The sequence below is a fragment of the Staurois parvus genome, unplaced genomic scaffold (genome assembly GCF_062004578.1).
Source record: "Staurois parvus isolate SC_StPar_1 unplaced genomic scaffold, SC_StPar_1.0 ptg000147l, whole genome shotgun sequence".
In the NCBI taxonomy this organism is placed as follows: domain Eukaryota; kingdom Metazoa; phylum Chordata; class Amphibia; order Anura; family Ranidae; genus Staurois; species Staurois parvus.
Window position 1 is genome coordinate 4329467 of NW_028317943.1, and position 27082 is coordinate 4356548.

The window sequence follows — 27082 nt, forward strand, 5'->3', positions numbered from 1 at the left end:
AGCACCACAACAGCAGCCCACTACAACGCTGCACTGCAAAAAACAGTATATGGGCTATTTATGGTGCTTTTTGGTGTGTTAGGCCATAATATGCAACAATGCATGTGTGCAAGCACAACACAAAATGCGAAACAAATGGGCTGCCATAATGGCCTGCATGATAAAGAATAGTACAGCATGTTAATGTGATTGCACTAATGCAGTGCAAACAAAGCAAATATGGAAAATGCTCAGGTAAATTCATGACTAGTAAAATTAATTGTACACATGGACAGGGCAGTCCACAGAAAATTTCAAAGGTTTACAATTCTTCAACCAATCAGCTCTTTAAGAGTTTTTAGATTCAAAACAGACATTTGGTTCCAGGGGCGGACTGACAACTCATGGGACCCCTAGGTAATAGGGGATCATGGGGTCCCTGTGTCCTCGCCCACACTCAAACCACACCCAAAAAAGCCTATGAAAGGTACCAGGGGCATCTCATGGGGCCCCTTACTGACCCCGGGCCCTCGGGCAATGCCCGAGTTCCCAAATGGTCAGTCCGCCCCTGTTTGGTTCTATACATTTTCAATACAAATGAAGCCACCCTGCCACATTAAGACAAACTCTGCAAGGTAAAGTTCCTAACACCAAACTATCTGTGCTATTAGTGATGGTCTGAACACACCCCTGCTCACCTGGCAACTGGAAGCAGAGTGGCCAAATGCTGTTTTGTGTCCCATTGAGGTCAAATAGAGTGAATTTCCCTGGCAGGAACACAAACCGAAAGAAAAAACTGACAATCTGGAAATGTCTTATACAAATCTGGAAGCTGTGGAGGAGGTTGGAGTGATTGCCTTTTGATCACCTATATGCCTTATCTAATCACTCTATAACATGATGGTCAAATGTTTCCAGTAAGCCTCCCTTGAGCACTTTGTGGGGTGACACATATTGCACTTTGTGTTTGGTCACTTTCACATTTTGATCATATATGACTGCACCCAAGGACATTTCACATTGAGTCGGGTGGAAAAGGCTGCACTTGGATATACAAGAACATTTCCTGTGACTGATGATTGTTATCACATTCAATTTTGCACCATGTTTTTCTGCACCTGAATTTGATCATTTGTATCATAGAGTTTTTTTGTTGATTTATATAATTGTAGCTATTATTCACGTTGTAAGCGCTGCACTTTTTTAAATTTATATTTTGGATTCTTTGTATTGAAATATAGTGCTCGCGGCTTTTGTTTCATTTGGACCAGCACAGATTCTGATGCTACCTAAACATTTGTGTGTTCACAGAACACACGAACAACCAATGTTCAAATCAAACTTATGTTCAACTCGAATAATAGCAGTGTGTTGAAAAAAGTGAATAAAGCTCAAAATCCTTCTAATAGCTTTTATTTCCATACACACAATTGCATTGGGAACACTACACATTCTATTCCAAATCAAAACATGAAGAAAAATATATCAAATTTGTGTTCCTGTAAAAAAATTGAAGAAAAGTGAATATTAGACTGTTCAAAAAAATAGCAGTGTTTGTATTCTTCTTTACAAACTCAAACATTCACTATATAAATTCTAAAATGTTTGAAGATTTTGCTTTCCTTTGAATCACTTAATTAATATTTAGTTGTATAAGCACTGTTTCTGAGAACTGCTGTACATCTGTGTTTCATGGAGTCAACCAACTTCTGGCACTTGTAAACAGGTATTCCAGCCCAGGATGGTTGGACTACATTCCACAGTTCTTCTCTATTTCTTGGTTTTGCCTCAAAAACTGCATTTTTGATGTCACCCCACAAGTTTTCTATTGGATTAAGATCCGGGGATTGGGCTGGCCACTCCATAACGTCAATCTTGTTGGTCTAGAACCAAGATGTTTACTGGTGTGTCTAGGGTCGTTGTCTTGTTGGAACACCCATCTCAAGGGCATTTCCTCTTCAGCATAAGGCAGCATGACCTCTTCAAGTATTCTGATGTATTCAAACTGATCCATGATCCCTGGTATGCGATAAATAGGCCCAATACCGTAGTATGAGAAACATCCCCATATCATGATGCTAGCCCAACCATGCTTCATGTCTTCACAGTGTACTGTGGCTTGAATTCAGTGTTTGGGGGTCGTCTGACAAACTGTCTCCGGCCACTAGACCCAAAAAGAACAATCTTACTTTCATCAGTCCACAAAATGTTGCACCATTTCTCTTTAGGCCAGTCAATGTGCTCTTTGGCAAATTGTAACCTCTTCAGCACATGCCTGTGTGGGACTTTGCGGGGGCTTCTTGCAGATAGCTTGGCTTCACATAGGCGTCTTCTAATTGTAACAGTACTCACAGGTAACTTTAGACCTTCTTTGATCTAACTGGAGCTGTTGTTGGCCGAGTCCTTGCCATTTTGGCTATTCTTCTATCCATTCGAATGGTAGTTTTTCACTTTCTTCCACATCTTTCAGGTTTGGGTTGCCATTTTAAAGCATTTGCGATCATTTTAGCTGAGCAGCCTATCATTTTCTGTACTTCTTTATATGTTTTCCCCTCTCCAATCAACTTTTTAATCAAGGTACCATTTTCTTCTGAACAATGTCTGGAACGACCCATTTTCCTCAGAATTTCAGAGAGAAATGCACTGTAACCAGCATGTACAACATTTGCTGCCTTCCTTCCTTAAATAAGGACAATAATTGCCACCTGTTTTTCAAAGAATGAATGACCTCACTAATAGAACTCCATACTGCTATTATTTTGAACATGCCCCTTTCAATTAGTGATTCAATTACACAGAATGAGCAGCATGCATGTCATGACTGTTGGGTCTGTTGGATTTCTATTACTCTACTACACCTGCTAGTAAATTATTTGCCATGTAGAAATATCATTTCTACCAAAAACAGTGATTGATCAGGTTAGTGATGTCTGACTGCTATTATTTTGAACACAACTTTATATCACTGAAGGAATTGAGAGCAGGCTTACCTTGGAGCTATACTTATTCTTTCTAAAGGTTTAGCAACATATTACAATAAATGTATGACCGACTTTTTGTATAATTAGGCCGGTTCAGCATAATAGAATACAAAAGCTCAGCAAAGAGGATTCCCCACATCCACCTCAAATGTGTGCATGGGAATCAAAATGTTGTTTTTTGTTAATTCTCTGGCTGAATGAAAAGAAATGACTCATCTATGAGCTGATTATGCCTAAACTAGCTGAAGTTAAAGATGCCCAATGCACAATAGCTAACAAGAAGAATAATTCCAACCTTGCACTGGTTGTGTACAGGATGCTGCAGTTAGCATACTGGAGCTATTCTGTTTGTTCTATTTGAATAAACCCCCCCCCACACACACACACACACACCTCCCCGAGCCCCCAGATGAGGTACCCCAGAGACTGAGAGGGCTATCATTTTTCCAGGGCTCTATCCATGGCTGAAAGCTGGGAGATGTGTAACAAATTGGGCACCAGTAAATTTTCAAGGACTTTATTCATTGCAGCAACTCATGGGAGAGAGGGGTATGGAATTTAGAATACCCACTGCTGACTTGCAGACTCACACACCAGTTATAGACCTGACCTCAGTACAGGCAAAAGGCCATTTAAGCTGAAAGAAGCAACCTGTACCTTTTCAGAAGAAGCAACAGTTTCCAATAGCAACAACATCTGCATTACAAGAAGCAGTCTCAGTGGTTTTCTTGATGCTTTCACAGCTTCTTTATGGGTTCCCACTTCATAGGATTTCAAGGGGCAGAGTCACCTCTGGTCCTCCATTCCAGGCATCATTTCTTCCTTTCAAATCCCTGTCCTCTGTGAGGCTCCCTGAGCCCAGGACCTCAAGCAACAAGGACCATACTGGACAGGCAGGTTTCTTCTGCTTCCAGGCCTCTGCACCAAGCACATTTGAAAACTTTCCAGGCCCATGGTTTAGTCATTCCTCACGCACCTTTCCCAGGCTGCAGCCAGTGGAAAAGAGAACGCTAACCAAGTCCATTCCAAATATTTATGTTCTTCCCCAGCATGCACCCATGACAATTATTCTCCTACTGGTTGGCTAGAGGAAACATAAATATTCATAGTCCTACTGTAGCTTCTCACACTAGTGCCAGAGGTACCAGTGACACTTACTGGCAACTGAAAGAAACAACAGTTCCACTGAGTTTAGGGAAAACCAAATTTACAATAAACAATAGATTGGTCTGGGCTAACTACCACCCAACAAGACTAAATTTAAATAGTCACCACTGTTAAAGAATAAAGCTAATTTTTATTGAAAGTCACTAAGCAACTAATAGTGTTCTAAAAGTGGTACACAGCTCTCATAATGATGCCTGTATAGCCAGTACGCTGTGTTTGGAATGATGCCTGTATAGCCACTAAGCTGTGTTTCTATTAGGAACAATGAAATATAATAAAAAAAGACTGTTGGATATAAAGTACAATTGAAGGTTATGATACACCAGGAATTGTTACTTCCTCTTAGCTCCTTTGTTTATTGTATTAATCATGGGTGTGTACATATCCAAGAAGGTCTCTGCATGTTATAAAAATCCAGCAGCCAAATAAACACACTGGCATTCTACTAAAACTATTATCTTTTTCAGGAGAGCTTGGACGTTAAAGTGGAACTTTAGTCAAAAAAATAAGTCCTGCTAGATCACGTCAGGCTGGCCCCTTTTGCTAGTGTGTCTATGTAAAACATTAAAATAAGGTGCCTATATTGTTTGAAATCTAGTAATACACTGTCTCACCCTGCTCTATTCGAGCTCCGCTACTTTTCGGCACTGTGCTGAAAGTGTAGAGGCCGATCTGCTGGCAGCCTCAAAATTTTCTGATACTCAGGGGCTCTGGACGTCAGCAAAATGGCAGCCTCCAGCAAGAAGAGATGCTGGAGGCAATTTACAGCACAATCATTTTTGTAGCATAATTAATAATGTGGAATGTATGTTCCTTTCTGAACATTATTTTTTGAGTTGTTATGGGTAAAGTTACACTTTAAAATTTAGTTCAAGGTCTAAATCTGAAATTTCTGTTACGCATTGATGCAAATTGGTTGAATTACCATTTGGTTTCTTTTACATGGTTCAGAAAAATGAAAGGAACACTTTTTAATCAGAGTGTACATTCAAGTCAATTAAACTCCTGGGATATTGATCTGGTCAGTTACGTAGCAGAAGGGGTTAATCAGTTTCAGCTGCTTTGGTGTTGAAATTAACAACAGATGCACTAGATGGGCAACAATGAGATGACCCCCAAAACAGGAATGGTTTTACAGGTGGAAGCCACTGACATGTTTTTCCCTACTCATATTTTCTGACTTTTTCACTAGTCTTGCATTTGGACAGGGTCGGTGTCACTACTGGTAGCATGAGGTGATACCTGGACCCTACTGGGGTTGCACAGGCAGTCCAATTCCTCCAGGATGGCATATCAATATGTGTCATTGCCAGATGCTTTGCTGTGTCTTCCAGCACAGTCTCAAGAGCATGGAGGAGATTCCAGGAGACAGGCAGTTACTCTAGGAGAGCTGTACAGGGCCGTAGAAGGTCCTTAACCCATCAGCAGGACTGATATCTGCTCCTTTGTGCAAGGAGGAACAGTATGAGCACTGCCAGAGCCCTACAAAATGACCTCCAGCAGGTGTGAATGTCTCTGACCAAATAATCAAAAACAGACTTCATGAGGGTGGCCTGAGGGCCCGACATCCTCTAGTGGGCCCTGTGCTCACTGCTCTGCACCATAGAGCTCGATTGGCATTTGTCATTGAACACCAAAATTGACAGGTCCAACACTCGGGTCAGTGATGGTCTGGGAAGGCATATCCATGGAGGGATGCACAGACCTCTACAGGCTAGACAATGGCATCCTGACTGCCATTCGGTATCGATATGATATCCTCGAACCCATTGTCAGACCCCATGCTGGTGCAGTGGATCCTTGGTTCCTCCTGGTGCACAATGAGGCCTGGCCTCATGTGGCAAGAGTATGCAGGCATGAAGAGTATGAAGGAACTGATACCACTGAATGGCCCCCACGCTCGCCTGACCTAAATTCAATAGAACACCTCTGGGATATTATGTTTCAATCCATCCGATGCCGCCAGCTTGCACCTCAGACTGTCCAGGAGCTCCGTGATACCCTGGTCCAGATCTGGGAGGAAATACCCCAGGACACCATTCATTGTCACATTAGGAGCATGCCCTGACATTATCAGGCATGCATACAAGCATGTGGGGCCCATACAAACTACGGAGTACTATTTTGAGTTGCTGCAATGAAATTTCTGCAAAATGGACTAGCCTGCTGCATCATTTTTTCACTTTGATTTTCAGGGTGTTTTTGAATTCAGTCCTCTGTGGGTTGATAATTTTAATTTCCATCAAATGATGGTGCATCCCTACGTTCATAACACATTACCCATTCCATAGCCGTATAGATATTCAGCATGATATTTTTCCCCATTGAGAGCTGATGTGTTTTCAAAGTGTTCCTTTAATTTTTTTGAGCAGTGTATCTTCAAATCTGGCCTATACGATCCCCTTTCCCATGTGTAGAAGGTCTCCTAAAGGAAGGATCTCCCTATTTTACCAGCAAAAGTATATGTCTAGCAGGTTCCAGGGAAAGTGAACCGAAAGTGTGTATAGCCTAATTGCAGGCATCAAAGGAGAGAATCCTGATCATACCCTTTCGGGAGACCTTCTACACATGGGAAAGGGGATCGTATACTGGTCGCTAGGAGCAGGATGCTGATTTTATCGATTTTATATGTATTTGAAGAGCGCCTGTGATTGATCTTCATTAGAGATGAGCGAATCGAAGTATCCGAAGTGGAATTCGAGTCGAATATCGGAAAAATTTCGATTCGTGCCGAATCCGAAAAATAGCCTAATTCGGACGCGCGAATCGAAATTTTTCAGAAAATGGCGGCTGACGTGCGGCGACGGAGCGGGGATGTCTGGGAAGGCGCGCAGACAAGGCGCGCTGACCCATAATGCATTCCTCAACTACATGTGATCGCATCAGCCAATCATCAGCCAGCCAGCCAGCACTGTGTAATGGTCGAGCTATAAATAGCGGCCATTTTGGAATTCTTCATTTGCCTGCAGTTATTGAACAGAGGCAGACCGCTCTGTACTAGGGACAGGGACAGAGTTAGGGCCACAGAAACGATAATTGGGGACAGAGAAAAGTTACTTAGGGACAGAGAACCATTACTCAGGGACACAGACTTGTTAATGAGGGCCACAGAATCGTTATTTAGGGACAAAGAAACGCTAGTTAGGGCCACAGAATTCATACTCAGGGACAGACAGAATTGTTACTCAGTGCCAGAGAATTGTTACTTAGGGCCACAGAAACGTTATTAGGGCCACAGAATTTTTACTCAGGGACAGACAGAATTGTTACTGAGTGCCAGAGAATTGTTACTTAGGGCCACAGAAACTTTAATTAGGGCCACAGAATTTTTACTCAGGGACAGACAGAATTGTTACTGAGTGCCAGAGAATTGTTACTCGGGGACAGACAGAATTGTTACTGAGTGCCAGAGAATTGTTACTTAGGGCCACAGAAACTTTACTTAGGGCCACAGAATTTTTACTCAGGGACAGACAGAATTGTTACTGAGTGCCAGAGAATTGTTACTCAGGGACAGACAGAATTGTTACTGAGTGCCAGAGAATTGTTACTTAGGGCCACAGAAACTTTACTTAGGGCCACAGAATTGTTACTCGCACAGACACAGAATTGTTACTCGCACAGACACAGAACTGTTACTGAGGGCCACAGAAACTTTACTTAGGGCCACAGAATTGTTACTCGCACAGACACAGAATTGTTACTCGCACAGACACAGAACTGTTACTGAGGGCCACAGAACTGTTACTTAGGGCCACAGAATTGTTACTCGCACAGACACAGAATTGTTACTCAGGGCCACAGAACTGTTACTTAGGGACAAAGAAACGCTAGTTAGGGCCACAGAATTCATACTCAGGGACAGACAGAATTGTTACGGAGTGCCAGAGAATTGTTACTCTGGGCCACAGAAACTTTACTTAGGGCCACAGAATTTTTACTCAGGGACAGACAGAATTGTTACTGAGTGCCAGAGAATTGTTACTCAGGGACAGACAGAATTGTTACGGAGTGCCAGAGAATTGTTACTCAGGGACAGACAGAATTGTTACTGAGTGCCAGAGAATTGTTACTTAGGGCCACAGAAACTTTAATTAGGGCCACAGAATTTTTACTCAGGGACAGACAGAATTGTTACTGAGTGCCAGAGAATTGTTACTCAGGGACAGACAGAATTGTTACGGAGTGCCAGATAATTGTTACTTAGGGCCACAGAAACGTTATTAGGGCCACAGAATTGTTACTCAGGGACAGACACAGAATTGTTACTGAGGGCCACAGAACTGTTACTTAGGGCCACAGAATTGTTACTCAGGGACAGACACAGAATTGTTACTGAGGGCCACAGAACTGTTACTTAGGGCCACAGAATTGTTACTCGCACAGACACAGAATTGTTACTGAGGACCACAGAACTGTTACTTAGGGCCACAGAATTGTTACTCGCACAGACACAGAATTGTTACACAGGGACACAGAACTGTTACTGAGGGCCACAGAACCGTTACTTAGGGCCACAGAATTGTTACTCGCACAGACACAGAATTGTTACTCGCACAGACACAGAATTGTTACTGAGGGCCACAGAACTGTTACTTGGGGCCACAGAAACGTTAATCAGGGACACAGAATTGTTACTGAGGGCCACAGAACTGTTACTTAGGGCCACAGAATTGTTACTCGCACAGACACAGAATTGTTACTCAGGGACACAGAATTGTTACTCAGGGACACATAATCGTTTAATTAAAGAGTATGTCAGACAACATGCAGAGGAGTGGCAGAGGAGGCAATGTTTTAGGAGCGAGCAGACGTGGCAGCAGAGGAAGGGGTCGAGGCAGCACTATTCGCAGCCAGAGGCCAGTGCTCCCGGTGTCATCCAGCGGTCGTGTCTCCACCGACAACCCTGCCGTCGTCGATTGGTTGGCTCGGTCGTCTTCCTCTTCCCAGGTCACCTCTGACACCTACAGCCAACGGTCGGTGGGTACGTCAGACACAACCGTTAGTTGGCATGGCCCGGGACCAAGCCCACTGAAATCACGTGTCCTCTACCTGCCCCTGTCCTTTGGTGTTCCCTCACCAAGCGAAGTATCGCATGCTGTGGGCTCAGCCCCACTGTACAGTGAGGAAGAGCTAACAGAGGGCGGTCAGGAACGGGGGGAGACATCCGCCTTTTCAGCAGCCAGGCGAAGAAGTAGTGGCGAGGAGAGTGGCTCGGTAGCCGGTCTAGAGACAGGTCTGTCTCCTGACCCAGACGCAGCCGAGGGGGCTAGTAGTGAGGCGGAGACCCTACTTGATGATGAGGAGGTTGATCGCACTTGGCAGCCTCGTCGTCATCAGGCAATTTCTTCCGCATCATCAGGAGAAGAGGGTGGCAGCTTGGCAGCGAGCAAAACAGTCGGTGGGTTGCCCAGGAGACAGCAGCAGGGTCGCAGCAGTGTCAGTGGAGCCAAACGGCCACGGAGTAGAGCACCAGCTCCACTGCAGCCTACCACCACGGCCAGTAGTGGTGCCGGTGTGCACGGAGGAAGCAGCAGTCAGCCAGTGAGGAGTATCGGGGGCAAAGTTTCCTACTCGGCGGTGTGGCAATTTTTCGTCAAGCCGCCCGAGGAAGTAAACGTAGCCGTATGTCGACTATGTGGCCAGAAAGTCAAGCGTGGCCAGGGGGCCCATGTTGGGACTATTTGGGCCATGTTGGGACAATGGGAGACCTCCCATTGCTGCTGTCTCCATCGCCACACTCTGCCATGTGCCACTTTCAGGTCTCCTCACACACTGCTGGTGTGTTGAATTTTTTGACATAGGGTGCTGGCAGATTACGGGCCTCCCATAGCTGCTGCCAGGCCCCTAATCTGCCATGGGCCCCTATATACCGCCTCCTCATGCTGCTGCCAGGTCCAGAGTCTGTCATGGGTCCCTGTACGGCCTCCCATTGCTGCTGTCTCCATCGCCACACTCTGCCATGTGCCACTTTCAGGTCTCCTCACACACTGCTGGTGTGTAGAATTTTTTGACATAGGGTGCTGGCAGATTACGGGCCTCCCATAGCTGCTGCCAGGCCCCTAATCTGCCATAGGCCCCTATATACCGCCTCCTCATGCTGCTGCCAGGTCCAGAGTCTCTCATGGGTCCCTGTACGGCCTCCCATTGCTGCTGTCTCCATCGCCACACTCTGCCATGTGCCACTTTCAGGTCTCCTCACACTGCTGGTGTGTAGAATTTTTTGACATAGGGTGCTGGCAGATTACGGGCCTCCCATTGCTGCTGCCAGGCCCCTAATCTGCCATGGGCCCCTATACCGCCTCCTCATGCTGCTGCCAAGTCCAGAGTGTGTCATGGGTCCCTGTACGGCCTCCCATTGCTGCTGTCTCCATAGCCACACTCTGCCATGTGCCACTTTCAGGTCTCCTCACACTGCTGGTGTGTTGAATTTTTTGACATAGGGTGCTGGCAGATTACGGGCCTCCCATTGCTGCTGCCAGGCACGTAATCTGCCATGGGCCCCCGTACCGACTCCTCATGCTGTGACGTTGCAACAAGGTGGAATTCAACCCTACATATGTTAGACCGCCTTTACGAACAGCGAAAGGCCATCACCGATTTCCTGATGTTAAAAGCGGATAAAGGTACTCCCTGTGTAACTTAGATGTCAGCCATTGGCAGCTCATGCGTGACACCTGCGCTTGCTCAGGCCCTTTGAGGAGGCCACGCTATTCGTGAGTCGGCAGGACTATGGGATGAACGACGTCATTCCTCTGTTGCACGTCCTGGAACAAATGCTGTTAACAATGGCTGGTCAGGGTGCGGTAGACGTGGCGCACAGATCTCAACGCCACATGACCCCTGTGGGGGCAGGACAGGAAGAAGAGGAGGAGGTAGAGGAGGACATTGGTGCTCAGGAATTATTGAGTGAAATGGGTGGTTTTTCCACTCAGCGGACAGGAGTGGAGGAGCAGGAGCATCTGGTAGAGGAGGAGGAGGAGGAGACAGAGGACCCAGACGCACCGTGGCAGTATGCTGTGGAGATGGAGGCAGGGAGTCCCTCGCATTCCTTGGCACAAATGGCCCATAGCATGCTCGCTTGCTTGCGTAGCGACAGCCGAATAATAACCATCAGACAGAGGGATGACTTTTGGCTGTCCACCTTGTTGGACCCTCGCTACCGTTCAAAAATGGTGGCCTTTTTCACACCTGCTGAGAGGGAGGCCAAAATAACGTACTATAAAAACCACCTATGTAGTCAGCTGGTCTCTGCCTGTCTGCGCCAACGTCCATCCTCAGACACTGTGGGCCCTGTGCGCTCGCGTTCCGCTGCCATGGCAGCAGGGGAGGGGTGGGGTGGTAGGAGCAGTGGCAGCTCCACCAGCAGCGGCTGCCTCAGTCTGCAGTCGATGATGAGTAGCTTTCTTCACCAGCGCAGTGAGGAAACTACTAACCAGCCGCAGCAGCAGCAGCAGCATCAGGTGGACCTGGAGCAGGACCTCAAACAACAGGCTTAGGCCTACTTGGACAGCACCCTGCCAACCGAGGTAGACAATCCCCTTGACTACTGGGCAACGAAACTTGACCTTTGGCCCCAACTAGCTGAATTTGCCCTTGAAAGGCTGTCATGCCCGGCCAGTAGCGTGGCATCGGAGCGCGTGTTTAGTGCGGCAGGAGGTATTGCAACTCCGCGGAGGACACGACTGTCCACCCAAAGTGTGGAGAGACTGACGTTTGTGAAAATGAATCAGGCGTGGATTAGTCTGGATTTCAAACCACCAGTTCCTGACACAACTGACTAAATCCGCCATGAATCATGCCCCAAACATGTGCCACTTTCAGGTCTCCTCACACTGCTGGTGTGTTCCATTTTTTGTCATAGGGTGCTGGCAGATTACGGGCCTCCCATAGCTGCTGCCAGGCCCCTAATCTGCCATGGGCCCCTATACCGCCTCCTCATGCTGCTGCCAAGTCCAGAGTCTCTCATGGGTCCCTGTACGGCCTCCCATTGCTGCTGTCTCCATCGCCACACTCTGCCATGTGCCACTTTCAGGTCTCCTCACACTGCTGGTGTGTTCCATTTTTTGTCATAGGGTGCTGGCAGATTACGGGCCTCCCATAGCTGCTGCCAGGCCCCTAATCTGCCATGGGCCCCTATACCGCCTCCTCATGCTGCTGCCAGGTCCAGAGTCTGTCATGGGTCCCTGTACGGCCTCCCATTGCTGCTGTCTCCATCGCCACACTCTGCCATGTGCCACTTTCAGGTCTCCAAACACTGCTGGTGGGTTCCATTTTTTGTCATAGGGTGCTGGCAGATTACGGGCCTCCCATAGCTGCTGCCAGGCCCCTAATCTGCCATGGGCCCCCGTACCGACTCCTCATGCTGCTGCCAGGCCCGTAATCTGTCATGGGCCCCTGTTGTCGCTTGTTGGCATATTCCGCTCGTTCAGATGCTCCTTCTCCTGCTACTCCTCTTCACGGATTCCGTCAGCAGTCTTTCTTGGAATCCGTTTCCAAGAGACAACAGTTTGCGAGCACGCACCAGACGGTGCAGAAACTGAACGTCCTCCTGTCCAAGTTGCTGCTGCCAGGCTCGTAATCTGTCATGCGCCCCTGTACCGCCTCCTCATGCTGCTGCCAGGTCCAGAGTGTGTCATGGGCCCCCGTACCGACTCCAAATGCTGCTGCCAGGCCCGTAATCTGTCATGGGCCCCTGTACCGCCTCCCCATGCTGCTGCCAGGTCCAGATTGTGTCATGGGTCCCTGTACGGCCTCCCATTGCTGCTGCCAGGCCTGTAATCTGCCATGGGCCCCCGTACCGACTCCTCATGCTGCTGCCAGGCCCGTAATCTGCCATGGGCCCCTGTACCGCCTCCTCATGCTGCTGCCAGGTCCAGAGTGTGTCATGGGTCCCTGTACGGCCTCCCATTGCTGCTGTCTCTATCGCCACACTCTGCCATGTGCCACTTTCAGGTCTCCTCACACTGCTGGTGGTTTCCATTTTTGTCATAGGGTGCTGTATGGCCTCCCATTGCTGCTGCCTCCACCGCCACACTGTGGCTCCACACTCTGGTTTTGGCCCCGTGACTGGCCAAATGAGTGAAGTGTGTGGTGATTCTAAGATCGACGGCACTCATCTGCATGTCATACTGCCTGACAGTATTATTTCTCTTCCCCAGCAGACTCCAAGGGCATTTAAATTAAAGGTACAGTGTTCAGCACTAATATTAAGTCTCTCTGAAGCCTAGAAACATCCTTTTTTAAGTTAAATTCACAGCGAATATATTCGACTCGAATCGAAATTTTTCCACGAATTCGCCGAATCAGTCGAATCGAATTTTTGAATACTTCGCTCATCTCTAATCTTCATCTTCTTCAGTGGAGTAGGAAGCACCTTTTTATCAAGATCTGGTTTTCATTTTGGACACATTTCTTTGGACACTTTATGTGTTGGGATTTTTATTTTATTTTTGGAAAATCTTTTGGGAAATTTCTTTGGGACTTGCGTTTTCATTGGAATTGTGGGTTTTGTTTAAGTCAATAAATATATTAGTTCCCTGATAACTTGGCACAAAAATCTGTTAACATTCTGATAATTTGAAGTAGATTTTCTTGTTTTGGCTCAATTTTGTTTTTTTAAATGTCAAAGCTGTCAATTTGTTACCCAGTTTTGGACTTGCCAATCAACTTAATTCCAATGCTCAATAAACTTGTAGGTGGTAGATTGCTTCATTTCTGGCAATTGCTTGTGATCATATTTGTGACTCCAGGCGTATAGAAAGTGGTTGAAATCAACTGAAAACTGCCAACAGTATGGGCAACTTTAGGGTTTCCTGAAATGTTGATTGTAGTTCTTAGCTTTTCCTCTATCAGTTTACCCAAGCTACCTATGTAGCCTGTAGGAATCTCTGTATTCCAACAATATCCTGCTACAGAAGTATCAGTCAAGTGTAAACTAGATGTAGTAACAATTCTATTAATGTAACTGAATGTGGCAAACATACAGTGATATAATGGTCTCCTTGTGGTATTTTGGCTTGGTTAGGAACTATAGAAATTCAGAATATAACATTCTGTACGCTGCTCTTTACATATAAGCTCAAGCAGATTTCTCATTGTCTGGTCGTCAATTTAATCTATGCACACACAATTTGCATAATACCATATGATTTTTATTAACCTTAAAATATTTTGCTTTAAATCCTTTAAGTTACTGTCGGCATCCAGTAAGCTGAATAAAACAAAAATGATAGATGTCTTTGCAAGAAGGACGCAATATCAATGTAACACCCCCACATCTCCTTCTTATCTTTTGAATCAGACTCCCTGACACAACTGATCATTAGAACAAAAGAGGCAGCACTGGAGCAAGAACTTCATGCACCTCCTTGCCTTATCTATTAAACTAAAAAGAACTGCCATTCAAACTGTCATTCAGTGGGGATACATAATGAATGGTGTCTGCATGGCACAACAAAGATAACTACCTAAAATGGAAGTGATTTCATTCAGTACAAATAATATAAACCGCTGATTTCAACACATCAAGGTACACTATGAAAGAAGCTATAATAGAAAATTAATATAAAATGTATTGAATTCTGAATAAAATGAGTTAGGCAAACAGTACTAGTACAAGAAAATTGGTGAACCGAGAGAAAACGCATTTCTACACTTTCAGTTTTTTTCTTGTTACTGATACATTTAAGACTGAACTCCTGTCAGACACTAGACCTTCCAGCTAAAGCCAGCAATTGTACTGTAACATTACAGAATATAACAAAATGAACAGTTTAAACATTAGTTGTTGAAGGGCACAGTCTTACTTTGAATTTGTAGCAGAATGTGCTGGGTATGTTGAGAATACTGCTGCCTTATTATTTTTCAGCACTACTGATTTTCATTTTGACTCTTAAAGTGGTTCTAAAGTCAAAAAGGTTTTAAACCTTGCAATCTATCCAAGAAGATAAAAAGCCTTCCACTTGCTGTTCTTGTCTTCACCACCCTTAGCTGAGTATCAACCCAGTGGCGTGCCCATTTGCAGTTCTTCTCTCCCCTTTTTCTGTTCTCACAAGCTTGGCTTAGAGCTGCAGGAGCCATTGGCTCCTGCTGTTGTCAGTCAAAGCTTGTGAGGCAGGAGTGGGGGCAGGGTCAAACAGCACTGTTTGTGTCTATGAATGCACATAGCCCGTCTCAGGAGAGAGCCTTCATGTGCACCCCAAAAGGAAGCAGCATCCTATGGTGGAGCATGAAGAAGAGGAGGAGCAGAGAAAGCATGCAGGGGACCCCAGAAGAGAAGGTTTGGAGCCGCTCTGTGCCATACTCTAGCACAGAGCAGGTACTCTTTAACCACTTGACCAAAACTTCTCTGGCACATTTTGTTTACTTACAATACAATCAGTATTTTGTGCTAGAAAATGTCTTAGAAACCCCAAACATTATATATTTTTTAAGGAGAGGCCCTATAGAATAAATTGGTGAGTTTTTTTCAACGAGAATTTTTTGGAAAAAATACACTTTTTTTAATTTTACTGCAAAAAACACACAATACATAACCCAATTATTGTATATAAAAGATGATGCTACACCAAATAAATAGATACCAAACATGTCATGCTTTAAAATTGTGCATGCCCTTGCAACAGCGACAAACAACGTAAATTTTACTATCCATAGGCAACGCTTTAAAAGCCATTACAGGTTACCACTTTAGATTTACAGGGGAGGTCTGTTACTAGAATTACTGCCCATGATCATAGGGACACCGCACACGTGTGGGACAATCGCTATTTGTGTGCATGTGGGACACGTACGTTCGCCTTTGCGGGTACGCATGGGGAACAGGGGCACTTTAGTTTTTTTTTTATTACTTTTTACACTGTTGCTTAAAAGCATTTTTTTAAATCACTTTTATTTCTGTCACAAGGAATGTGTTAATGTCACAAGGAACATGTTAATGGAATTTCAATAGTTGTCTGTGAAGGTTCCCATATCTCAAAGACATGGTATTGCTTGTAGTAGTAGTAGTTAGGCACATTTGACTGGATTGTAAGAGATACCGAGAGCAGGTAGCCAGCAGCACCAGGGATGACCTGTTCAGTGTACCTGTACTTAGGAAACTGAAACCAGACTGTGTATGATTAAAGTAAGTTTTATTAATAATGAAACAAAAAACAAATGCAACACCAGAAAACAGAATACACAGCAAAAGTGAAGTTGTACGTGAACCATAAACCAAGTGACAAAATACCTAACTAGCAACCTAACTATAATACAATATATACAAAAGGGGAATATGGATAAACAGGGTAAGACAGGAGATGCAAAGAGATAGATCAGGAAGGAGGCCAGAACTGGGATCAGGAACAAGGTGAGCAAATACGAAGTAGCGGGGCACACAATGTGGGTACTGAAACAGAATCACAGCAAAAATAAGGATCAAGGTCAGGAGCAGAGCATCAATAACCAGGTAGAAGGCACACAGGCAAAACACTGAGCTAGTGATGGAAGTTAGAGAAGGAGTTATACATCTTCCCAGCAGCCAACCTCAGGTCAGACTGATTACTGGGATTAGCTGGCTACTGGGAGACATCCGCTGGTGGCCACTAGAACCACACAGCTCTGGAAATCGCAGTGCTACCAGTAGGAGATCCAGGTCTTGACATGGAATTTCTCTGTAATCCTACCTCAAACAGGTCAAGATAAATGTTACAGACTAATACTACCGATTTCAAAGGTTGTTTTCAATCTTTCGATATATACAGCTTTCATTTAAAGAATATTTGGAGATCCCTCCATGAGGGACTTTAAGGCACTTCCTAATGTTCTTGTTATGGGATGACAAATGCCTACTAATCGTGATCTTGTGTTTGGCACCCTGTAATGTGCTCCCTATATGAGAGTAGAAGTGACTGTGCCAACATACATTTCACAGGCAAAAAAGCTTATCTAGAGCAATAATGTGCATCTGGCTCAAAAAATTAATATTAAAAAAGTTTGTCTTCACATACACTTTAAAGAACAATGCCTCTTGCTAATATTCTTAAATTGTGCCTTAAAATGAAGAAAAATACAGAGTTTAGCTATTTCTGGATTTACACAACTTGCAATAGCCTTTCTGTGAAGTAGCCTCAGAGCTATCTACCCAGTATGCACAGCTCATCCACAATTTGCCTTGGTAGAAGTAAGGGGTGTTACAACTTTGACAATTAAATTATCTATATTTTATCTATCATAGAATATTACTTAATAAATAAGTTATACAGACTAACAGTCCATAAAGATGCCCTCATGAGCATGTCCAGCCAAATGAACAAACAGGTTAAGAGGTTGGATTTTAGACTAGCCTATACACTGAACTGTGCAGTGTAAGTTCTAGACCCACATAGCAGTTGTTTTATCCTTGGATCCTACTAGTGCCGGTCATGCAGCCCGCATTTGCACAAGCACTGCAGCCCATTGAGTTGGGCTGCTGTGCCCGTGTTTCATGCAAGAAAAAGGTGCATGCACCCTTTCCAAAATGCATCTGCACAGAAAACGCCAATAATCTTTGTTCTTCCAGTGATTCGTGCACTTCCACCAACCAGATGAAAAACCAGCTCACTTCCACCAATCAACACAGGCTCATCAATATCATCCAAGTGGCAGTAATCCCAACCTCTACACTCCCTCCTCAGCTCTCCTCAGACGCTGAATGGATGCACCCTCCGGCTCCACATGCACTCATGTGTTATTGAATACACATCATATGGAACAGAAAGGGAAAAACATAGTTCTCTCTGGTTCTAACACATTTATTAAAACCCCTACAAATAACAGACACTCACAGGATAAAAATTATAATGCATTTGTACAAATATAAAACAAAAAAAGTAGCGCTATCAAATAAATGTACAAATTAAATAATGGTAAAATTAAACAGTGAAAAAATTATTTTATGTGACCAAAAATTGTCTTTAAGAATTTTCTCTTTCCATCAACAGTGAACAATGTCCATCACCACAAGAACAAATCTGTGCAAATCCACCACCAACAGGAATAATTAAAGTCACCAGAGCAAATTGCTAGTTAATTTATAAACCAGCAATTGCACATTTTTGCTCTGGGAGCAATACTCTGCAGGCAGACTCAGCGGTGACCAGCTTTTTAAATTATTCCTCTCTCAGCTTGTTGATGTAGTATTCTGCAGGTCAGGGAGACCCAGATATCCAGACACTTATTTATCCTCTTTGGGAGTAATACTCTGCAGATCTCTAAACTCAGCAGCAAAATCTTCCAAACCGAATTCCAAGAACTTCGTGCACAGACTCAGAAAAGACAGAAAACAAAGCAAACGATCGTGTGATACCATGCGACACGTTTATTCGTAAAAACTCATCATAATCCACTCACATGGAACCGTGTCATAGCCGACACTAGCAACAAACACATTTCGTTAAAATCACAGAAAGCTGAACACTCCAGCCTCTTACAGAACGTAGTGACATTAGTCCGAAGCTCCACCCTATGAATTTCGTCATCCGGCGTCTTCACGGTCACATAAAATAATTTTTTCACTGTTTCATTTTACCACTATTTCATTTGTACATTTATTTGATCGCGCTACCTTTTTTTGTTTTATTATTGCAACCTTTATTTTGAGGGTAAGGTTTAGCAGCTTGTGTTAATTGATTATATAAGTTTACTTTTTGGCGCTATTTCCACTTATATTTTTCCCATTTGTACAAATATATTCATCTGCCTGCTCACCACTGCACCCTCATATAGCTGTGGCGTGACGGCACAAGCTTGGCTCCTCCCTCCTAGACATGTTGCGCCCTGCGATTGGGCTTCTTCTGTAGGTGGGGAGCCAACTTCTCCAAGCCATTTTATAGCTCCAAGCTGCATTGGCTCAGAGGAGTTTGCTCCCCGCCAACTGAAGAAGCTCAATCGCAGGGCACAACACATCTAGAGAGGAGGAGCCGAGGTTGTGCCAATAATGGCGCCGCTATATGAGGGTGCAGTGGTGAGCAGGCGGATGAATATATTTGTACAAATACATTGTAATCTTTATCCTGTGAGTGACTGTTATTTGTAGGGGTTTTAATAAATGTTTTAGAAATGGAGAGCAATATGTCTTTCCCTTTTTGTTCCATATGATATTTATTCAATAACACACGAGTGCATGTGGAGCCAGAGGGTGCATCCATTCAGCATCTGAGAAGAGCTGAGGAGGGAGTGTAGAGGTTGGGATTACTGCCACTTGGATGATATTGATGAGCCTGTGTTGAGTTGTTGGAGGTGAGCAGGTTTTTTACCTGATTGGTGAAGGTACAGGAGTCACTGGAAGAACGAAGATTATTGGTCATAATTTGCACAGATTTTTTGGGTGTTGGACTACATATTTATATGCATTGTATTTCACTAATCTACGTTGAAGGCTGAAAGGACTATTTATCACAGAATCATTTATATGTTTGCTTTTATGATATAGTGTACAATTGTGTTGCGCTTCACTAATTTTGAGCTTTTTTACAAGAGTGGTCATCCTTTAAGTTATGTCTACACTACAGTGATACATAACCTGCGTATATCTAGTTAAAATACACAATACTTCATCTGGATTTCTTTTTTTTGCTAAGCTGCTGGTGCCTTCATGAGGTTGCAATATGGGCTGTGGCAGTGGAATATATATTTGTACTTTGAATGAAGGACAAAGGTAAATCAGGTTGTCATTCTTGCTGATATAACTTGAAATTCTCCCAGAGAAATCCATTGTAGTTGATTTTACCTCCTTCAGGGCTTCAATTTCTACAAATTCACAAGTATCGTGGGATGTGCATTTAACATGTATGGTTAAGTTTACCCTGCTTGGAGTAAATAATTGTATAACTGAGTTAATTCTTGGTGTCCTTGAATAACCTTACCATCATATTCAGGTCTCAGAAAAACCCCGAATGACAAGCACAACCTTAGTTTTGATAGGCTATTGGGGTTTCTACTTATGTTAGCTGCTGCTTTTTTCATTTAAATCAGCCCTCTTAAGCTATAGATTTCCTCATTCACCAAGTCAATTATGAAAACGATTCTTTAGAGGAACCTGAATGACATGATCTCAGGAGAGAATCTTGAAAACAGTACCCTGCACACTGAATAGATTTAGAAAACAATTAGCTATCCAACACTAATGCCAAAATCTTCATGACAAAAAGGTATAATTGAGGAAGCAATCAATTCTGCTACAGTTACGTTTTCCCTTGAAACTTTGGATAAACCCTGTTTATGTTTAAGTAAAAGGTGAATTCTTTAGAAGCAATTTTGCAATTCTTGAAAGGGATAAAGAAACAAACAGAGACAGCTGGACTGCACTGATAAAAAATGTTTTAATGAGTTAAAAATAGATTAAATACACTTACAATTCAGAGACTTGATCTTAAGCATATCTATAGGCTGAAGGCTTAGATTAGACATCAGGTTGATCACAGAAGAGCAGAACTGCCCCTTAAATATTGTTAGCAGGAAGAGGAACAGAATGCAGGAATAACACATCTGTAGCAGACATTGGAGGGAATAGGCCACTTAAACACCAATTTGATCAAAAGTAGTGATCTTCAACTAAAGGAACAAAGCTGGTAGCTTGCAGGTAAGGAATACCCACACGACTCTTTTTAGTCGAAGTCTCTCCATTGTCTGCTATAAACGTATTGTACTTGCAAATTGTCTTTTTCTGCCAACAATCTTCAAGGTGCACCTGTGCCGAGACTAGAGACATTAAAGTATTTATATATTCTTAACAAGCCTCAAAAGAAATTTAAAACAGGCGATCATTGACCTTTCTAGCTGTCTGTAGAGTGAAATAATTATTTCTCAAAGATCCTCAAATATCACAAAGACTGTAAAGTTATGTTTCAATTAGTTTCTAGCAGCTGAGGACCCATTCACATCATTGTGATGTGTAAACAAATCTTGTTATGCATGATAACATGCATCAGATTAAAGCAACCTATTAATTTGAATAGGTTGCCCAGCACACCAAGATATACCAGAATTGGTGCATGTACCATTTCTGGCCAAGCACTACAAGGCATGTGTGTTGGAAAGGTGTGCTGGGGTGCCACGTAGAATGAATAGCACAGCATTACACTAACACCTGTAGTGTGCATTGCTGTAAAGCAATAGTGTGAATAAGCACTTGGAAATTCCTGCTATGTTTTTAAATTGGAAGGCTATCAGGATGTCAAGATTCTGCGACTATCAAAAGTAGGAAAAAGTTGTGATTTCATTGCTTCGGTGTACAATTTGAAGATGCATTTCTCCAGAATGCCTATAGCTACAGAGCAAATGACGATTTATTTTAAAGTACTTGTAGAATATGCAAATATTTTAAAATGCAATGTCTGGGCACAGATTCACTTTTAGGAATAATTATGCTCCTATGTTAATGATCTGATGTCATATGTAAATGCTGTAGAAATGCTCATGATTAAGTCTCTGTATAGAATGTTATACATTTTTTCAATTAAATAATAAAGATGTTTATCTGTGAGATGCAACATGTTCTGCCACTTCCATTATTGCCATATCACATATACATTTGTTGAGATAGCAGGGCATAACAGTTCATTAAGTTTCCAGTCTGTGTAGCATAATGTAAAATTGTTGTTTTTACTATTCAAAATAGAAGTAAAACATGTTTCCAGTGTTTCATAGCTCTGGTCAGGGTCAGATTTATCATTCGGAACAGTAGCCCTAAAACAGATTTACTCATAAAGTTGACGGACACTTAATTTTTTCCACCTACTATAGATATACAGTCATCCTATAGAGACATATGTACTGTACAATATGTCACAATGCCAAAGCCAAGTTATTCAGAACAATATACTCAAAGAGGCGCTGGGAACCTTTAGACTTGCATATGTAGTCAGATGAAGGAGGACATCAAATGAGCTCAATAGCTCTGGCTAGGCAGCTCCCATACAGCAAGGCTTCCCTTGATTGATACCCAACAGTAGCTTAAAACTATGGAAATACAGAAAGTACCAGGTTAAAGCAGGATGAATAAATCCAAGCAAAATGTATTTGTTGGCAAAAAAGTAATAAAAAACAGCCTTTTATTTTACCATTGTGCTTTTTTTTAACTAACACTTTAAATTATCTTGGACGTTTTCATCCAATTTTGGTCTGGTGCTCCTTTATGTATTTCTGTGGTCCAACCCAGGTTATGTTCAGTAAAATAATAAAATGTTCTGTGTAAATAAGTAATCTTAGTCTTTGGCCCAAAGCAATGGCAGTGAACTGTGTGCCTACAGACTCTGATGATGAATATCAGACTTTGTTCTGACACTGCAGAATGAAGGAAATACAACTACTGACCTCTCCTCATTTAACAGAAGTATCCTAAATTCATTTATTATTTTTTTTTCCATAAAAGCCTTTATTATCATAATTTGTCAAGATTTATTAACTTTTTAAACATATGAGTAAACTTAATTAAAACGTAGGCTGTAACAATCCGTCATTAATATTGTTTAGTGGCAGTCTGGTAGATTTTGTTTGGTTAGCTTGTGTTATTTTTCTGAATATAATACTTCCTGTGACAACTGAAAAATTAGACATCATATTGTAGGAAAAAGAAAATCTTGAGTAGTCAATATTGTATGCACTGTGTGCACCGATTTGATTACAAAGAAGTGTTATTTATAATATGGGTGAAAATCTAATAATGTAGTATTATGTAATGCAATTATATATCTGCACTTTATTAAACACTGGCAGATGTGTGACTGTAGTATGATAATAGAATGATTGAGGAATTGGATTATCTGCTAAGTACAGTATAATGCACTAATACTTTGATTACAGTAATTCACAGTTACTGTACAGTAAGGAAACCTCCCTCTGCTTTTATTTAAAATTCAAAAGTATTCTTTAAGTCTGTAATTTTTGAATATTCATACAAAATAGGTAGAATTATCTGATATATTTAAATATTATGTTTGCTAGCAATTTTCTTGTAGAGTGAAATAAAAGTGCATCGCTCACCATTCCATCCCTCAAAGATCTCCTGAATGAGGAGGCGGCAAGAAATGCTGGTGGGGGGGGGGGTACCAAGATATATCCCCTTTTTCCAGTTAAGTAGTGAATGGTAGAACTCCTGTCACCTTTTTTTTTGTTGTCTACTTAAATGTTGCAGATTTTTCCTCAATTCCTACCTAGTAAATGGTTGTCCCCAGAAGAGAAAGTGGGGAGAAATTTCTCTAATGGAGCCTCAGATAGCAGTAAAACCTGGGGTAAATAGTGTGTATGTGTGTGTGTATATGTATATATATATATATATAATTTTTTTATTTCTATTTTTTTTTCTTTACTCTGCTTCAAATATAGACGAACACGATTTCTACTTACTCTTGACATGTGCACTCTGTGCACGACTTACTCCTGACCCTGCAATATCTGCATTATTTACTGTTGACCTCTGCAGTTTTTGTTTTAAACACCTCTGATCAGGGCCGAGGATAAGGGGGTACCAGCAGTCCTCATGTACGGGGCGCAGGCCAGCAGGGGGGCCCAGGCAGCTGGGTGAATCAGTTGTGGGCAGGTAGGGTGATCGGCAGGGTGGGAGGACAATTACTGGAACCGATCCCCTGTATGGCACTCTCTGCAGCAGCTAAAACTGGCTTCTCCTCTCCCTCCCACTGGTTCTCAGCTGCTGCAAAAAGAGCCATACAGGTGGTTGGTTCTAGCAATTCCCCCCTGCACCCATCACCCTCCCTGTGCACCATATGTTTCCCTCTGCTGTCAGGCCCCTCTATGTGCCCAGCAGTGCTGCCAGCTTCCTTCCTTCCCTTCCCATTGGCAGCTGCAAGAACACAATAGGATCCTTCAGGATGGAGAGGGGGGAAGGGTCCAGGAAATATGTCACATTTACCAGCCCCTTCTTTTCCTGAATGAACACAATGAGTGATCAGTACCAAAGTTTCAGTGTTCATAACTGGAGCATAGTGAACTGTGTTTTTTTTTTTTGGGGGGGGGACTGTTGGATTGGCTGTACAGGGCCCCGTGGTTTCTAACCGCAGCCCTGCTTCTGATCCTTGCAGTCTGTGTGTTAATATCCCTGAACCTTTTAAGTGATCCTTGAAATCTCATTTATTTAGGGAATCCTATCCTATTTCCACCTACAAATTGTACTTGGGCCACCTCCATCAGATCATCCCCTGCAGCTTTTACCTTTTGTACCACCTCCCCCTCCCTTTAAATTGTAAGCTCCATGAGTAGGGCCCTCCTATGCCTTCTGTATTGAAATATATTGTTGTTGTACTGTGTCTCTTTGTATTGTAAATTGCTGCAGAAACCATTGACACTATATAAAGCCTGTATAACAGTAATAATAATACAGATGCAAGCTATTGTGCTGGGTAACAATACTTGGTTTGTCATTCTTTAATCCTTATAAATGAGATATGAAATACTTCTGCCTCTATGCTTCACATCTTTTTGAGAATGCTAATTGCATGCTCCACCACTTAGTAAGGCACTGTCCTAGAACAGGCATACAGCATGAAGTTGGAACTTCCATTCTGCATACTTGTTCTGGTTCAGTAATCAACTATCATTCTAGATGATGGCCAAGAATGACTGTACCAGGCATTCGACTAAATTTTGGATCCATCATATACATAACACTAACATACATGCTCTGTACAAAGTCACACTATCACATATTCACAAATAATTCTGACAACAGAAGAAGTTAACTTAAGCCTCTACATTGCCCTTGTTTATTGGGTGGGTATTGTCATCAATCACATGACCATGAGCATGTGATCATCCTTAATTGTTTGTGCATCCTTGCACTTCAACAAATCCTGTGTAGTCAACTCCACATTTAAGGGGATCCAATCATATATATTAAAAAGACAGTCTCTGAAAAATAATCTTTGGGAAGTGGATCGTGCCTACACATCTGACTACCCTCCAATATCTATGGTCATCTTAAATCTGCAAGAAACATTCTCCTTTGCATCCGGTGACCTTCAAAAATAGCCATCTATAGTCATCCTTCTTTGCTTATTTCTCTGTTCATGTTTTATGTCCTTTTATCTCGGGACCGTTCTATTTCCCTTCTTGTTGTTTCCTTCTCACTTGTCTTATTTCACCCCTCTACTTGTCTGTCTGTCTAGTTTATCCTATAATCTATGAATTAAACTAAGTCTACTGACCTGACATCCTCAATGGGGCTTTAATCTTTTTTTACTATCTCCCTGGATGAGAAAATACAATTTTGTCTGCCCAACTTATCAGTGACTTTATAGAAAGGAAGATAATATGGGAAACCTGTTGTGCAGTAAGGTAGATATAAGATAAATCATGGAGCATATGGCTTTCAAAAGAGAAAAAAAACTAGATCCCTGAAAAAAATGTTTAAACTTTAGAGTAATTTACTAATGTATGTTTCAGGATGCATTGGCAGTCTATACATAACCTGTTGATCCTTGTTGACAGAATTATCATAACCTGTTGATCCTTGTTGACAGAATTATCATTACGTGTTGATCCTTGTGGACAGAATTATGTATTCTATATCAGTAGCCAAATGGCAGTTTAGACTGTTGGGGTAAAGCAGTATTAAACCCAAAAGAAAATATTTATTATGTCACAGCTTACCAGTTATTAGAAGTAAGGGCTGCATTTGTTTTCCTTTTAGTCTTTCTTTTTTCCAGTTTCATCTGGTGATCCAGCCAGTAAGGCTGTTGTTTTTCAAAAGGAGAAGAAGCTCTTTTCCAGATGTATCAGTTTACAGGGATGAGACAAACTATTTACCCTGACAAGGTGCCTATAATGATCACTTATACTTATCTAAAACCTTTATCCCAAAAGGAAAAACACTGTGTGCCGTAACTGATTATGTGGGAGCTGGAGTTCAGCTTCAATTTGTTATTGTATTTAAATCTGCTAGTACAGCTAACACCACCCTCCTACCCAACTGACTGCTGTGCTGTGCCCCCTCATTCAGAGTGGGAGCACTCTAATATAGGAGGTGTGTTATTGGCTAGATCATTAGATAAAAATAGGGGGAAAAGCCTTAAAAAAAAAAACTAATGCAACTGCCACATCTAAGGAATGGTAAGCTGCAATATATTACTTCTTTGGTTTTGAATATAATACCGCTTTAATACCATGCCTCAGGTATGTTATTATTTACATACAATTTACCTGTTGTAACTTAATAACAATACAGAGACAATTAAAGAGGATTTCAGTTTAAAATGAAATAGGCTATTTGCCAATAACACTCTCATATACCGGTACTTTGAAAATCTATCTGCTGTTCCTTTTATTGGTGAAATTAATGCCCACCTGTGCCAGCATTGATCTCTTTCCACAGAATTCAATAAAAAGGCATAAACATGATTTGGTTAGAATTAGGATTAGAATAACATTGTGCTGTCAGTGGTTGTAGCTTTGTTAAAGGAAAACCCACTAGTTGCAATGGGTATAAATAGGAAGAAAATATTTCCATGTACCAAGATGCCAGGGCTCAAGCACTAGACATCTGTTAAGAACACTTTTACACATTGCAGTTATTTTTTAAATATTGGAGCATTTAATTGCCTTAATATTGATGTGATTAACGTTTGAACATTTGATTAGACACTTTATGTATTTGGAAAATACTATGGCACTTGGTGATATAATTTATTTTACAAGGTGCAAATTTTGTATTTTCATATTAATCTTTTTTTTTTTTTTTTTTTTTTTTACATTTCAGAATTGTTACCCCAAATAGCTCACTAAGCTGACATTGAATACAAAGCTGACATCTTGCTAGGATCAAAGTTTTTCTACATAACAATATGTAATACATTGCAGCATACCAGTCCTTAGATGTGGTGGCTGAATCAGTTTTCTTGTTTCAAGATTTGTTCACTTTTCATCTGGTGATTCTGCCAGCAACACACTTTTAGTCATAATGCTTACTCCCCCTGCTGTAT